This window comes from Calidris pugnax, unplaced genomic scaffold (genome assembly GCF_001431845.1).
Source record: "Calidris pugnax isolate Ruff unplaced genomic scaffold, ASM143184v1 scaffold246, whole genome shotgun sequence".
Taxonomy (NCBI): Eukaryota; Metazoa; Chordata; class Aves; order Charadriiformes; family Scolopacidae; genus Calidris; species Calidris pugnax.
The window spans coordinates 1,940,867-1,958,119 of record NW_015090989.1 but is presented as its reverse complement, the minus strand read 5'-3'; the positions used below and the strand labels follow the sequence as shown (position 1 = coordinate 1,958,119).

At 35.7% G+C, this 17,253-nt stretch overlaps 1 protein-coding gene across 1 annotated transcript in view; it reads left to right on the top strand.

Annotated features, from left to right (window-relative positions):
• Positions 1–17,253, top strand: part of CFAP47 (cilia and flagella associated protein 47) — a 306,788-nt gene that overhangs the window by 251,125 nt on the left and 38,410 nt on the right. The window lies entirely within an intron of this gene.

Sequence of the window (17,253 nt, the reverse complement as noted above, 5' to 3'; positions counted from 1 at the left end):
TTTCCCAGGGGGAATTGGATTCCCTGATTTACTTTTCTGCCACAAGCCTGAATGACTAGGCAGGGCCTATTTTGGTTTGATAAAGCCACTGGGATCGTATCAGTCTGAGTTTATTTGCAAAAAGAATGCATACCACTAGTATTTCTTTCCTCTTCATATAAGTCTTAGTAAAAATTGATTTATCTTTTTTTTCTACCTTTTATGACCCGTACAAGACCTCACAAGACCCGTACAAGCTTTCACTATATTTATGCTGAAACTCTTCTTGCTTATATAAAGGTCAGGTTGATACCTTCAATCATCAAAATTAGTAACAACCTTGCATCTTAAAATAATATTTAGTTTTAAGTAATATTTATTTCTTTACATGCATCACTGACACCAAGCTAAAAAAACCCACCGAAACCCCAAACCAACTGAGGGAAAAAAAAGAATATGGGCACTACTGCTGTGTTTGCTGTGTGTGAAAGAGGTCATGCTTTAACTGCAACTCAGTTTTTGCCTCGATGTGATGGTTATCCTGCGCATAGATCATAGTAAATAAACCAACAAAGGGGATGTTGATATTAAGTCTAGATGTAATTTGGGTATTCTTAAGGAAATGCAGAACAAATACTGTTAAAATTAGATGAAAAGTCTCTGAATCACGACCATTATTATTACAAGGAGTAATATTTCACAACCACTGAAGCATGTAACACAAAATTCTTCTTTGGAAATCAGAGTTGTTTTTAACAACATACGTAAGATGCTTTATTCCATTCACAGTCACTCGGTCTGGTATCATCTTCTACTGACTGGAGGGAAATTGAACCTATTTCTTTGCACAGTAATAATATCTTTGAGGCGAAACAAGTTTAAAGGCTCATGAGAGCAAAGTTGGAAGACTGATTTTCTGGGACTCTTCTTGCTAGGACATCAATTTTACAATGCAGTGGTTTATGCCCAAGGATTTGACGCTTCTGATATTACTGTAAATATGTTATTTTAGGTAAAATCAGTATTTCCAAAATACTGATTCCAAAATTTCCAAATATTTTAGGTAAAATCAGTATTTCCAAAATAGTTCTAGCCTTTAAAAATTTAGGTAGGTAATGGAAGTGTACTGATACTTAGCTACTTCCCACCCTTGCATATTGTTAGGGTACTTGATAATTTCACAAATCTCCACTTACTTGAGGGAAGATATTTAACATTGTATTCATTTTAACCCAGAGAAACAGAAGTATATGTGTAGTAAAGCTTTCCTTTACTAAAGGTTTCCATGAGTATTTCAAAATAAAATCTAGAGGCTTGAAAGGTAAACAGATCCTCTTTTCTCATAATTGTTTGATGAAGCATTTGAAAAGTAATTTCCCTACTAAGGTCTAAGAGAAGACTTAGCGCGCAAGATATTCTATGCAACCTTCAAGTCCATGAGATTTCCTGATGTGACTCAGTTTCTTTTATCTATAAATTGGAACTATTAAGTTCTTCTTTAAGGTGTGAAATTTAGTCTAGTTAACATATGAGACTTTTGTGTAATAGATTAACTTATTAAATGCAAATTATGTTTTGTGATTGCCTTGTTCGCCTGCTTGTGCTATAAGAATGTTAATGTTAAATATTATTGATTTGTACAATGAAGTGAAAACTATGGTTTATTTTTAATTTTTATCTGAGTGCTTCACAAGCACTGAAAATCTCCTATAAATTATTTTTTTTTCTCTTTCTTCATAGATATTAAGATAAAACAAAGGTTAATAGCCCATAAAAATTGATATGTTAATTACAGGTGGTACTGTCTTTTTCACAATGAATACCAATAATGTAAACTAATCCCTGTGGTTTACTGCCAGTTTTATTACCTCTTCTACATACATCCAGCAGAAACTACAAGCTGAATTGCATGCAGTCCTGTTAGAGGCTGTTACAGTTCCTTTTTTCTAGCCACTGTATACAATTTTCTCTTTTCTATTAAAAAGAAAAATAAGTTGATTGTTGAAAAGAACTGTTATTCAGACCTGTATGAATACCACATTAAGTTTTTTACATGTACAAACAAGTAGTTTTATCACAAATTCATTTTTATCACACACAATAGTGCAAAACTACAGCACAATATAAAACATCTCAGTAGCTTTGGAGGAAATTTTGGATGATCCTTAAATTTCTGTCTTGCTTTGTATCTCTTCAAGTGTGATATCATCAACTGTATCATAATTTTTTCTTCTTAGTGATTTGTACCTTTTCCAGATTAAGAATGAATTTTTATGTAATTTTTGGTTTTTGGATCCACAGATTTACCTAATTCTCCTGACTCTGCATTGAGTGGAAATGCTTTTCCCCCTACTTTCTGGTACCTCTGGCTTTACTTATAGAGTCCCTCCATTTGGTATACAGTGTTGGTTAGCCTGTGTTGCCTTCTACAGGTGGTGTTCATCTTTGCCATCCAAGCCTGTTTAAATGACTCAAACTGAGAGAGATTCAGTAATCCCAAATTATTTAGCTGACCAAAGAGAATTTTGGTGGTGATTTATTGTTCTACCTCACTAAAAACATAATGTTGGTAATGACGAGTGTTCATTCTCAGAGGAAAAAGCAGGGACTGAAACCAGGTCTCAATGTTATTCAGTAGCCAAATACAAAATGAAACATGTTTTTAACAATGAGCTTAATCAACTCTCAGAACAGTCCTCAAGGATATGTGGAGGATTCACCATCACTGGCAAATTTTAAATCAGACAGACATGGATTTTTTTAATTAAATTCTTTTTTTCACAAAGAGTTATTAAGACCGAACCTTGATTTTTCAAATGAGTTCTGAGAAATATTGTGGTTTTAGGTCAAGTTAGATGACCACAACTAAAATCTTTAGTGGTGAAAAAATGAAAAAAAATCTCTGCAGAGTTCTGGATAAGTAAACATTCTTTAAACATGCTTTTATTGGTTCAACCAAAAATGAGAAAAAATACTTTGAAATTTCTGAACTAAAATTTTCAGAATTTCCCTTATGTTATTTGCTTATACTTTTACTACTTCAGGATGAAAACAAGGGCAAGAAACCAGGTACCATCAGTAGATATGGACTGTACAATTTTCTTTTCTTTACACATGACCATTGCAATCTGTTGCCTCTAAAGAATTACCATTTTCTTTTAAGTTTTGTGGTCATTAGTCTTTATAAAAAAGAAAGATATCTAATAATGAACTTAAATTTGGAGATCTGACATATTCCCTTAGAAAAAGCTAGAGATGATAGTATGAAAAATTAACTACTAACTTTTTTTAAAACTCTTTTCTTACCTTTTCTCCAACTCCTTGCTGCCATGTGTTAGAAAATACACCTTTTCATTTTTTTTCCCTTAAGTTGATACCAAATGACAGTTGTGAAGATATGTTCACTGTCATCTTTATACACAATGATTTTTTTCCTCCACCTTTTCTTCAGCTGACACCTATGACAAACAGCAATTGGGAAAACTTTTGTCCCTACATTTGTTCAACTTTTGACTGCAAGTCACTTATGCCCTGAACTGCTTTAGAGACTGTTCTCATCCATATGGAAAAGGAAAATCCCTTAGGTTTGAAGGCTTCCTCCTTCTCATTTTGACAGATTTTAAATGGATAATCCTAATTGATTAATTGATTAAGTCACTTCTATGAAAATTTTTGTTCCCAGTTATCTCACAAGTTACTGTCAGAGAAAGTTACAATACCTGATATAAAATGTATTCTTCCAGTTCCAGAAAGGCATTGTTTACACATAGTTTTATCCACTACTGTGTTTTGACTGTTTTAAAAAGGAATCAGCAATGATGATGTTTTGTTCCTTCCTCGATCTAAAGAAAAATAGTCTTTTCTTACTAAGAACTAAAAATGATCAGGAAATAAGCAATAAATAAGAAAAAGCTAAATTGCAGACATTTGTTTTGTATTGTATATGAAAATGTTGATGTTGGTAGTCCTCTTCCTCTTCCCTCCTAAGTTGCTGCTTGCAAATGATTTCCATTTCTGGATTCACACAGAAGTACAGGGTCTGCAGCAGCCACCTCTGTTCAGAAACACTGAAGCTCCTTTTTACCACTGAGCCCTCTTCTGTGTCAGTATGATTCAGAATCTTCCTGACACTGTCAAGTAATTTGTGTCCTTCCTCCCTTCCAGAATATCTTAATAGTAACTCCCGCTTTTAGTTGCATCATCTCTCTCTCCACTGAGGGACTTTACTTGATTTTTTTTTAATCTCCTACCATAGCAAGTCTTTCCAGTCCAGTTGATGTCCTACATGTCTGCTTCAAAGCATTTTGTCCTTTTCTTCTTTTTCTGAAGTTCCCCAGGCATACCATTCTGCATTCTCTCTGAATTTAAGAGGCCACCAACTCATATATTTATTGGATTTTTGGAATACTGACTATGACTTGCTCTAAATTAGTTCTACAGAGTTGATTTTAACCTTGTTCACACAACAGGAAGCAATGCACAATCCCCAGCCAGGAATTGCTAAGTCTCTTTATGACTGGAAACTCATGCCCCATTTCAACTACCCCTCAGGAAACCACAGAATAGCAACAAATATCATATTAACCACAGGAATTCAGGGGATAAAATATTATGAGACTTTAATGAAGCCTTAATAAAATTTAAATATGATCTGTACATATACCCAGGTCTGACAGGTGAGTAGATTAACTGATCCAACAGATCTTTGCAGTCAGGTCAAAATATTTCTGAACATATATCTAAACTGATATGTCCCTTTGTGGTATAATGAGTAGGTAGCAGAGATGTACATAAATAGTATGTAAGACCGCATTGACATTAAAAAATGATACTGCGTAGACATGAGAATTTTCAGAGTTTGAAAAATAAATTATTTTGCAGTTTGAGACCTTTGGACCAAAGACAAGTACGCTATATATGGGTTCTGTCAAAAAGTATTACTTGTTAAAAAAAAGAACAACTCAGTGTGAATTACCAGTTTGGCTGTAAAAATCCAAGATGTCTCTGAAGTAGAAAGGCACTTGACAGCTCAACATAGTTTCTTGCTAGAGGATATCGCTGATGTTTTTTCCTTTGCTTCCTCTAAGAACAAATTACTGTTCTGTGGTAGTCTTGATAAATTCTGGAGCAGGTTTTGAATTACAATCATCACAGTCAGAACGTAAGATGTATTCTTTAAATTGACATCCTGGACATATGATTTCTCACGTCTGTATGGGGCTGCTGCAGTTAAAGCAGTGCTCACTCCTAACACTATAGTAAAATCCAACAGCAATGGCATCCAAACCATTATTTGACTTCATTTTCTCCTTGACTAAGGAAGTAATCAAAATGACTTGCTAATAAATGTAAAATTTGTTATCTTCTCTGAATGATTATCTTTTCCTACATAAAGTTTTATAAATTGAGTCCTGAAACCTTGTTTTCAGAGTCCATGATTTTTATTTTTTCTTTTTCATTTGCATTATGCCACAAGAAACATCTTGAACTCATAGCTAGCATTAGGAAGAGAAGACTGTCCACTAATACATCTAAAACCAAATAACCAAACAGAGCTGTTTTGCAGCTGATAGTACTTTATATCTGTATCATATTAAACACACTAAAACAAAGATTTTGAAATGTTTATTTTGCTGTCTGAGAGAAAGAAACTGCTCAAAATTTGAAACAGAACTTCTATAGAGACAAGTAACTTGAGAGCAATAGAAGTCTCACTTTGAGGATATTCTCTGAAGATATCAGCTCCTAGCCAAAGCCCAATTACTTCAGTTACATTTCAACAGTATTCTGGCTAATCTTGGAATGTTTTACCTATAAGGACAAAGACAAAGAAATTCAATATGCAAAACTGAGAAAAATTTTGGTTAAGAGGACAACTTTTAGAATAGTTGATATAAAGGCTGAACCCCCAGCTTTAAAAAACATTGTTCTACCTAATGATTTTGAATGAAATACAAGTAATCTAGAATTGTCTTTTGCATTTTATTTACTCTTCTGCTTTGTAGGTAGGAGCTTGACCATATATTTTCATCTAAGCCTGATTTCTTTTCTTTTCAGGCTGAATAATAGGTGTAACTAATTTATTCAGAATGTTTGAATCTAGACATTATTTGCTGACAAGTTTGAGGGGTTAACACTGAGGCTGGCATTGCCACATGTTGAGTTTTAGGATGTTGCATGCAAAACACAGTGCACAAAAGGGTACATTAGTGGAGAAAAGAATTTATTTGTCTAATTTGACAGGCTAATAAAAGTTATTGTTAGTCCAGTTACAATAATACTACCATTTATATTCAGAATAACATAATTCATAGTACAGAAAAGCCTCTGTTAACATAGTTAAAATTGTTACACAGAAAAACTTTCCTATTATGTACACTTTTTTTCTGGTGTAATGCTCGTCCTTCTGGTCTCCCCCTGGGTCTTAAGCTTGAGAGCATCAGTCCTTCCCAGGTGCAGAGGTTGGATGGAGATGTCAAATACCCAACTTCTTTGTTTGGAGGCCTAGTAAAGTGTTTGTTCCTCAGCAGTTTTGGAATCTGGCTGAATTTATTTTTATGCATTATCTTAACACAGTGTGCATAAGTGAACTTGCTCTTTACTGGTTCTCCATAATTCAGTTTTCTATTCTTTGCTTTATCTAAACGGATTTAACAGGATAGTATTCCTGTGGTAACCACTGTGATTTGTGTTTACAGTTTTGGATGTCTGGTACCATCCTGTGCTTACACTGTTGCAAACCATTATTCATTCTAGTATCATAGATAATTCAGCCTGCACAGAAGTTTACTCATATCTCTGTAAACTCAAAATAACCTAAACTAAACCTGACTGCTAAACAATTGCTATCATAAATAAAAGAAGCAAAAACCAACTTATGCCAAGACAAATGTCAATCAAATCCTTAGACCCTGTCTTGTGAGGCCACTAAAAAGCCGTTTAATGGTAATGGAAAGAAACTATGTTTACTAGGCTACAGAAGCATTCCCTTCCAGTAGAAACAATATTATTTAGCAGGAAGTATTTAGCTATGAAATATTTAGCTATGAAATACATGTAACATTTTGTGGGTTCTGTTATTCACAGAACTACTGGTTTATGGCACAAGTCAAATTAATGGAAAAAAAATTACTTTTCAAGAGGGATTCTTCTTACCAACTTTGTCTATTGATTTCTAAAAAAAACCAAGAAAAAAATGCAGAGCTCAATTCTGCCTTACTACAGAAACCTGTAAACTTTGAATGATGAAGAGTGTAAACGTTAAGACTATGAAAATGTGTAACTCAGGAAGTATATATGTTTTAGTCACAGTGGAGAATAATAGCTAAACTGGCTGCTTCAAAGTTTATAAACTATGTCAAGGAAACAACTTTAGAAAAGGCAAAAGTGCTGAGTAATCATTCTATCCCATTCACTTACAGAGTCAATTGGAGACATATATATGTTTTCAGTTACTGTCTGCTGTATGAAGTGTGATATTTCTCCTGGAAACTTGTAACAAGTAATACAGTTTTTGGTTGTATATAAAAAGTAGAAGGATATAACAGCATCAGTGTCATTACCAATTTCACAATGTTTTGCAGATTTTGATTAAAATCTGCCATAGCTTCAGAACTTGACTGTGCTTTCAGAGATCAGACTAAGAGATAGGTAAACCCCAAAAAAACTTAAAATTGAAGTAAAAATATATCTGTCAAAAATTATCAGATATTTGACATATGTCAAAAATTCAATTACACCTGAACTGAACCAATTACAGTTTCCTTTCAACCATGGACTCAAGACATTTTTGTGTGTGCTTGGCTCTAGAAAAAGATTAAGAAAAGGGGAAGCTGACAGAGTCTTAATTTACTTGCTAGTGCTTTATCTTAGAGGAGCATGAACTTTCTTTTAAAGAGAAAGGAAAAGGCTTGGTGGGTTTTTTGTGGCTGCACACTGACAAGGAATGCACACTTATTTACGAAGCATATGACATTCCTTGTGTGGCTCTTGCATTTTCAAAATATTTCTGTGGTTATTTTCTAGTTTTTTCTAAGATTTTAGGCAGGTTATTAAGTGCTGGTAGGCTGTTTTGTTATATACGGAACAGTTAATTTACTGTAGTAGGGGGGGAGAGAGGTTGAGTGGGCCATAGTTTTCCCATTGCCACAGTAGAGCAGAACATGTAAGATCCTGTTTCTAAAAAATATGACTATCCCTCCACTCACCTATGCAATCACTCTCCATCCACACTGTGTTTCTGGTCTTTCTTCTATAATATTAATGAACTAATCTCTCTTGAGAATATCAGAATTATATTTAAATATGTGCAGGAATAAAATGAAAATTTAGTTAAGGAAGGATCAATTGACCTAATGTAACTGAGTTTTTACTTACCTCTTTTTTAATGTCACAAATAGAATCATTCAGAGAAAAGGTGTAGTGATACATCTTTTACATTGTTGATGTAGAAGAGATTTTGCATTTTTTCCTTTGACTTTGCAGTATGCCTCCTGGTTTTTGTGACTTTGGATCTAGGACATTACTGTGCTGCAGATCTTTAGATTTTGGATGCCTGGATGATCTCACAAATTTTTAGCAACATAAAGTTATCATAAAGATGATAAACAATTTTTAAATGTAAAAAATGGTCAAAGGAAGGTGTGATTGATATACTGTCTATCGGATTACTGGAAGGAAAAAGCAAGAGAAACTGCCAGTCTACCATAAAGTTTTGGAAAAAGTGTTGGACCGCAGGACATTTAGAAAACTTTTACTATTCCCATTCATGGTTATTGTTCTTCACTTCTTACTTTTATCCACTTCTATATAACGAAGTCTGGCCTCCTCCACTTATTCTGCTTTCTGCATCAGATAGCATCATTTTGAAGTTACTTTCTATGCCTGTTACCCTTTTATGGGTTTCTCAGGTGGTGTGTTTGTTGTTCCTACCCTATTGCTCACTGTCCCCTGCGTTCACAATAATTTGCCTTCCCTAATTTATGTCTTATGGGTTGCCTTGTACTGCTGTTCAACCTTACTTTCTTGCTGTTCTCATCTCCTCCCATCCATATGTGTCTTTCTTAATGTGCTGACCAACTGGGTTTCTGCAAAGTAAACCCAAGTCCATCATCACAGCACCTCTGAGGGGAAATTGCTAAGATATCCTATGCTGTGAAGACAAATGCATAACATTTGTCAGCAGAGGTGGAAAAAATAATTGAATGTGGCATATATATGAATGTGAGGCAATTATTTTTTTTTAGATTTAACAGGTCAGTAACACCTACCCAAAGCAAAGTTGCAGGTACCAGAGTTTTGGAGATAAGTGAGGTGTTCTGTGATAAACCAGTTCAGGTTATGTAATTTCAGTATTACTGCACAATGTTTTTACACCAAAATTTATAATCAGATGTGATATAGAAGGGATGGAGATGTTCTGAAATATATTAAGTGATAATCCTATATTGACGATTAAAAAAAGTTATTCTCCATTTATCGTCAATAAGAGAGTGTGATCTCATGTAATTTTTTAAATTTTCTCAGAGTTAAAGATCTTAAGTGTGATTTTTCTTGTTTTGGTTATCAACAAAGAAGTGATTTACAATACTTCTTAGAAACATTTTTTCCCTGGATGTACTTAACCCTTGTAAGCTTAGTTGTTACTGCACTTCAATAATACATAAATGTAATATGTATTTCCCTCAAAATAATAGTTTTGATTTTGGCTGCAACTGCACTATAGGCTATTAGTTAGAGAAGGATAATTTTATAAATGAAAAGGAAATGTTATGCTTGGCCTTTTAGACATGCTTCATTTAAAAACAAAATAAATTGCATTAAATAAAACAACATATTTAATTACTGAGCTCTGTTCTCAATCCATTTATTTTAATCTAAATAGCAAATGTTTAACTTGTATCCATTATTTTGTACCAGAAAGAAATTCTTCTAAATTAAATCTCTTAATGAAATAAGCCAGAAAGACTCTGCCAGAAGTATACGAAATTGTATTAACACAAGATTCATAAAATGGCAAACAAATCTTAGAACCATGCTGTTGTATCTAATACATTTTATTGTGTGCTTACGATAGTGATGATGTGAAGCCTTTCAGTTAAAGACTCAAATATTCATTCCTTTATTTGTGCCATTTATTTATTAAAGCAACTTCACAAGTTTTAACCAGTCATTTGTGAAATTGTTTATTATCATCTGAGCTGCATATTCATGACTTAACTTTTTCAACTAAGGAACTCAGCAACTCAGGGGGAATCTTACTAACATATAGAAATACCTGAAGGGAGGGTGCAAAAAGGATGAAGTCAGGCTCTTTTCCATGGTGCCCAGTGACAAGAAACACAGAAACATCCATCTGAGCATAAGGCAATACATTTTTTACTGTAAGGATGACTGAGCACTGGAACAGGTTGCCCAAAGAAGTTGTGGAGTCTCCATTCCGGAGATATTAAAAAACATTCTTGGACATGGACCTTGGTAACCACTCTAGATGACCCTGCTCGAGCAGGGGGGTTGAATCTCCTGTCTGCCAGAGGTCCCTTCCAACTTCAGCCATTCAGTGATTTGGTGAAGTGTTCCGAAGCAAGGGAAAGGAAAGGACATCTCTAACTTTTGGTGGAAGAAACCTTAATTCAGGAAGCAGAGTGTCCTGCTAGAAATGCAATCATTATGGATCATCTGTGAAAGGAATCTCTTTTGCATCCCACCTACCTAAATAAACTGTACCTAGGGAGGGAAAATGGCAACGTAAACATTAAAAAGCAGGATGAAATTAATTTAAAATTTTGCATTTTGCATCCTTATTGTATTAGCTCTTTTACTTACTTTATACGTTGAACTAACTTGAAGTAATCACATTCCATTTTCTTTGTCCCAGAGAAGATGCAAATAGGAGTTTTACCATAACATATGTGCCCTGAGAAACCATAAATTAGATCAAGTTATACTTCATTTATGGATTTTGCTCTTCATGTTTGAGAGGAAATAAAAGACTTAGCAACCAATTATCTTCCTGGTTAATTTCAGATATAGATAAAATGTTCAAAACTTCACTGATATATGGTTCAAGACACATGAGTAACTGACATTTAAGTAATACATGTGCCCTTCAAACATTCATCTTGAGATAGCAAAATTGTTTCATATCTTCCTTGGAGACTTAATTCATTCATCTTGGAATACTTTTTTTCTGTAGATAGCATAGAAATGTAGACCTTGAAAGACCATCTGGTCTGACCTTCCATTGAAAAGGGAGCCTAGATGAGATTATTTAGCACTCTGTACAGTCGTGTCTTGAAAATCTCCCGTGGCAGGAACTCCACCATGTCCATAGGGAAGTTGTCCCAGTTATTGGTTGTTCTCAATGTAAAAAAAAAAATTCTTTCTTTGATTGAAATGAAACCTTTCCAGATGCAACTTCTATGCATTGCCCCTTGCCCTCTCCATGTGGCTCCTTGTGAAGAGAGACCCTCTATTCTCTTTGTACACACTCTTTAAGTACTAGAAAGCTCTGATAACGTTCCCCCTCAGTCTTCTCTTCTCCAGGGTGAAAAGATTTAACTCCTTCAGTTTTTTCTCATAGAGCAGGTTCTCCAGCCAGATGTTATCTTTGATCATCTTGTTGGACATTTGTTGGACCTTTGTTGGATCGTCTTCAGTCTGTCCACATTTTTTTTGAAATGTGGGAAACAGAGCTGGACACAGTCCTCCAGGTGCAGCCTGACAAGCGCTGAGTGGGACTATCACATCTCTATTTCTGCTAGTAGTACTCCTGTGGATGCAGCCCAGGATCCAATTTACCTTTGCTGCTGCAGCAATGCACTGTTGACTCAGGTTCAGCTTGTTGGCCACCAGGACCCTCAGGTCTGTTTCAGCAAGGCGGCTCCCCAGCCACATCAGATCCTAGCCCATACGGGGCTTTTTTGGTTATGTCATCCCAGGTGCAGGACCTTCAATTTTCTTTGTTGGACCTCATGCAGTTCTTGCTAGCCTACTTTTTCAGACCATCCAAGTCTCTCTGTAAGTTTGCTCTCCCTTCTGTCCACCTCACCAGTTGTCAGCCAACTTGGTAAGAACCTCTGCCTCGTCAGTATTGTATGTAACTAGTTTGCCTGCCCTGTTTAGCAAAGGGACCATCTTCCCTGGGCTTCTCCTTACTACTCACATATCTGAAGAACCTTTCCTTGTTGTTCTCAATATTTTTGGCCAATTTCAGTTCTAGATGAGCCTTAGCCCAATATTTTTGGCCAATTTCAGTTCTAGATGCATTCAGTTCCTGACTGCATTTCTGCATGCTCTAGTAAGGTTCTTTTAGTCTTTGATGGGTATATGACTCCCTTTCCATAGCTGGTATGCTGCTTCTTTGCTTTTAAGCGCTCCCAAAGCTAATTGCTAAGCCAGGGTTAGCTCTTGTTCTGCCTTCTTCCTTTCTTTTTGTAGGAGATGCACTGTTCTTCGTATTACCTACAGTTTTCTGAGTTAAGTGTCTGCATCTGGCTTGGCAAACAAGGAAGTAAAAAAAAAAAAAAAGCCAGAAACAAGCAAAGTGTAGTGATCTATCAAGATCACAGAATTGCAGGATCACAGACTGTTCAGGTGGTAAGGAACTTCTTGAGATCATCTTGTCCATTCAACCCCTCCCTTGCTCAAGCAGGGTCACCTAAAGCAGCTTGTCCGGGACCACATCCAGTCAAGTTTTTAATATCAGCACAGATGGAGGCTGTTTGGTGTTATGTGATGGCTGTCAATCCAAAATATTTTATTCATATTTATGCATTGAGATTGACTAATTATAATACTGATTTAGCAAAACTAACACAGACTGCTGCACTCTCACAGTTTGTTAATTAGAACCCATAATGAGGGATTGTGATCATGTTTTACTGAAAGGGAATCAAAAATTCAAGCAGCCTCATTGAAAGAATTAAAAAAAAAATAATAAAAAGAACTCACCCTTAATAACAGCTGAGGCAGAAATGCTGCCTGTTGCTATTAAATTCTTGGAATTTAACACTGAACCACTTTTGAAAGAGCTGCTATAAAAAAAATCTTCGTCTTCATAAATGAGCCAGACTTTTATCTCTTCTAGCAGGTGAAAATAAGTGAAGAATACCTAGGCCTGACTTTTATTATGTATTTCAGCTACTTACTAGAGTGCTGGCAATATCTCACTCTTTACTGCCTGATATCAGTCTTCCTTTTCTGGATGAGTTCCTTGAGAAAGAATTAGCAATCTTTCCCCAGCAGCATCTGCTGTCTGTGAATATTTCAGAGGTTGCCCTTTCCAGATCCTGAGGATAATGGTAGAAAACAGACCTGATTATACTGGTTTGACATTTGTGTGGCCAGTGCTAATTTTAGCAGGACTGCCTGTGGTTTTAACTGAAGTGTTTCTATACTTATAATTTTAATGGGAAAACTATCAAGAAAAATAAAACAAAACGAAACAAAAGTGCCCAATTTCAAATGATTCTCCATCAGACTTCAACAAGACGTATTGAGCTCTGCCTCATCTCTCCTTTCAAATTGAGGAATCTGAACTGAGTGCCATTCTTCTGGGTACAATCAATGGGAGGCACTCTGAGATGCTACAGACTTAACAGCAATGCATCAAGAGATAGTCCTTTCAACATCTAGAAAATCTGCTATCAAAGTACCTTACTAATATGAAAAATACATGGCTTTAAGATCAGGTTAGACGAGAGGATGATGATTCTTTTCAAAGGTATTGCAGGATAGTTTGCTTATTGCCATTACAATTTTATCAATTTGGCACTGCCTGGGACACTTGCTCTTAAAGATTTTCCTAAGCTACTGCATTTTTACCCGCCCATATTCCTTCCAAATAAGTTCCCAGCTACAGGGATCCACTGCTTCATTACTTTAATTGATTTTAGCTATCATAGTGCTATGCTTTCAAGGGCTGACACAAAAATTGCACAGAACCACACCACAGTGCAGTGTCCCATAGAAGTGAATTTGAAATATGCTAATCTTGATTAAATTATCTAATTCAGTTCTTAGTTCCAGGCTCAAGTGTCAATGGATGCAGCGCCCAAGGAATCTTTACAGAATCAGTTCTCTCCACTAGCCTTTGGAGGCAAGACAAGGCTTAAAAACAGTTGACCTAAAAAATGAATGAGGGAGGACACAGCTGTCCACATACTTCTCTGTAAGCAGTTGACTCTTAATTGCAGCCCTTGGTTTGAATCAGATGACTTCAGTCTTTTAAAGGGTCAGCTGAGCTTACTCTGCTGTCACTGTTTCCTGATGTCGCCCAGGACAGTGAAATAGAAGTAGAGCATTATCAAAATCTGGCCGAAAGCTTTTTACCAAATGTGATGCAAGTTTATTCTAAAAAGACCCTCGGTATGGATTTCTTACAAAGAATTTGTGGATGCTCGTTGCAGTATATTTACATGAAGATAAGGGATCAGTCACTGGGATCAGTCCTTGGTATCCTTAAGAAAGTATTAGAGGTCCATGGGTGAACACAAGCAACTTGGTTGGTAATGCTGGTTTGTAGTAAAGTTGCCCACATAGATACTGTCTGTTGTACTAGAAGTTGCTGGCCCACATTCTATAAATGGGAAAGAGAAAAGAGAAGCATGAAGCAATGTGAGATTTTTGCAATTAAGCCTCTTATTAATAAGATAATCTATCTTATTAACTGAGCAAAATCAGAAGGAAATAAATCTGTACTAGCAGTTAATGTTCAGTTGGTTGGTTGACAGCTGCAGGCAAGCCCAGTGATTTAAAAATGACTGTCATTAACAGTTTCTACTAAGAAGATTTTTTTATAAAAAATGTGAACACATTCTGTTTCAGCAGTGATATTACAAAATTTGTCTATTCATGATCTTTAATAACCAATTTTCTGCCAGAATGACCGAGAATGCTATCATGTGGGTTTAAAATAAAATAAAACTTATTTTAAAAATCAAGGCTATGTACTGTAACAGCTATAATTAAGCTACAGTTCGAACAGTATATAGAGTGCACATATAGTGTAACTAGGTATTAGTTTACAGGCTGTTCTATTTGTCATATGTTAAAACAGTTGCAAATGTAAAACCCTATTCTAAATTATAACTTCTAAGAAGATTTGTTTGTTTGCTTGCTGTTTGGGTTTTGTTGGTTTTTTGTTTAGGGTTTGGTTTTGTTTGTTTGTTTTGGTCTGTGTTTTTTTTGTTTGATTGATTGTTTGATTGATTTGTTGGTTGGTTTTTTATAGTTGCAAATCATCCAGAGTATGTTATTCTCGTAAAACACTAGAGACCAAAAATTAGCTTGAACAGCTACTTGGATATTTTACAATCAGTAAGATGCTCACGTAGCAGCAATTTGTTATTTGCAGTGTATGGGCATCACTGTAGAGGGCATGGAGAGGGAATACATTCTTGCTACTCCCAGCAGAATACATGAGGTCCACAGATAAATGGGAGAAACTTGAGCAGTCATGCTAATTTGTACTAAAATTGCCCACATACAAATTGTTGTCTGCTGTGTCAGTGGGTGTACTGATGAAAAAGCTGGGATGGCATTTTCCTACACATATGTGAAAAGGCAGGGAGGCTATTTTTAAGGAACACAAAGTGGTTTGTGGGGAGCTGAAGCTGCTTTTGCACTTTTGAGGGAAGGAAGAAGGTCCTCTGTCCTTCACCACCTTTCAGCAACTTGAGGAATAGCCAGCCACAAGGACCTAGAAGGACAACATTCAGAGTCAGGTTGAACAGGGCTCTGAGCAACCTGATCTAGCTGAAGATGTCCCTGCTCATTGCAGGGGGGTTGGACTAGATGACCTTTAAAGGTCCCTTCCAAACCACACTATTCTTATGATTCCGTGACAAAAGAGAGAAACTGTATATTGTATATCTTTTAAATCTTGGGATCGTACTTGATAGATAATGCATCAAATAGGGAGATTAAGATCTTAAGAAAAATCTTACATCTGTATTAAAAGAAAAAAAGAAGAAATAAAGTTAATTTTTTTCTTGTAGATATGGGCATTTTTAATGGATTTTTGATGAGAATATTCTCAAGCTATTTCAAGATACAAGACTTTTCAAGTAATTATTTCAAAGACAAAATGCTCATGCCATGATGGACTTCTACAAATATACAAAAATTAAGCAATTTTGAGTGCAAAGTAGTTGATTAATTTTCCTAGCTTAACTACTGTATAATATACCTCTTACATAAAGAAATCCAGAGATATTTAGACAAGAATTCCCTGCTGCTTGTAGCATCCCAAATTATGTGAGGCAGTGGTCTATATTTGAGGTCTTGAGGGATTGTTACTGAAACAGGTAGAAATCCTGCAGATAGAGTGATTTGTCTTTAAACAATTCCAAGCTTCCTAATTTAAGATTGACTTTCCAATCTTAATTTGGTTAGTTTATTTTAATTTAAGTTTTTTCTAGCTAAAAGCTTTACAGCTGCAGAACCACATTGACTCCAGTGCAGTTATATACTATCGGAAGTAAGTACATAACAGAATACAAGATAATTCTTCATAAAGGTAATCATTCTGGAAAGGGTAATTCATTAATTTAAATATGCTGTTAATCTACCCACGCTACTTTGGATATCTTTATTCAAGGTTGCTGTTTGTGTTGAAGGAATAAATGATGGCAACAACAGATTGTGAAGTAGCAATAGAAGCTGCAACATCCAGTAGACTTTATAACTAAATGTTAGCAGAGGGTTTGTGCAGATGAGGAGTCTTGACTTTTGTTCTGTATTTTGGAGAGTTGTCTTTCAAACCCTTTTCTCCCACCCTGCTGTGACTGACTTGACCTTTTTTGCCTCTGGCCATTCCTTCTGTCATCATTTTACTGTCTCCTTACCTTCATTTCCAAACTTCCATGCGTCCACCTCTTTGTCCTTCCCAAGACTGCGTTACACTTTTCTTATCACCCACTCTGCTGTAGCTTTTAGCACTGAGGTCTTCACTCTCAAGAGAGTTAGGCTGTAGGAAGGTGAATGTTTGGAGCACAAGACCGTTTTCCTGCTGACATTTTTTTGAGCACGCAGCAGCCTGTGGTTATCAGAAGAATCAATCACAGGGACAGTATTCTTGTCCCATGCATATTAACTTGAGCAGATTCAGTCATTCTCAGTGAATAATACTCATAGACTTACATGAGCATGTATGCGTTGTAGCAGGCATAAAAAATTATCACAGAAATGGATTGAAAGCTTAATGTAGAAGTAGTTACTTATAACTAAGAGGTTTATCTGCAGATAGAATTAAAGCTGAAACTTTAACCCTGA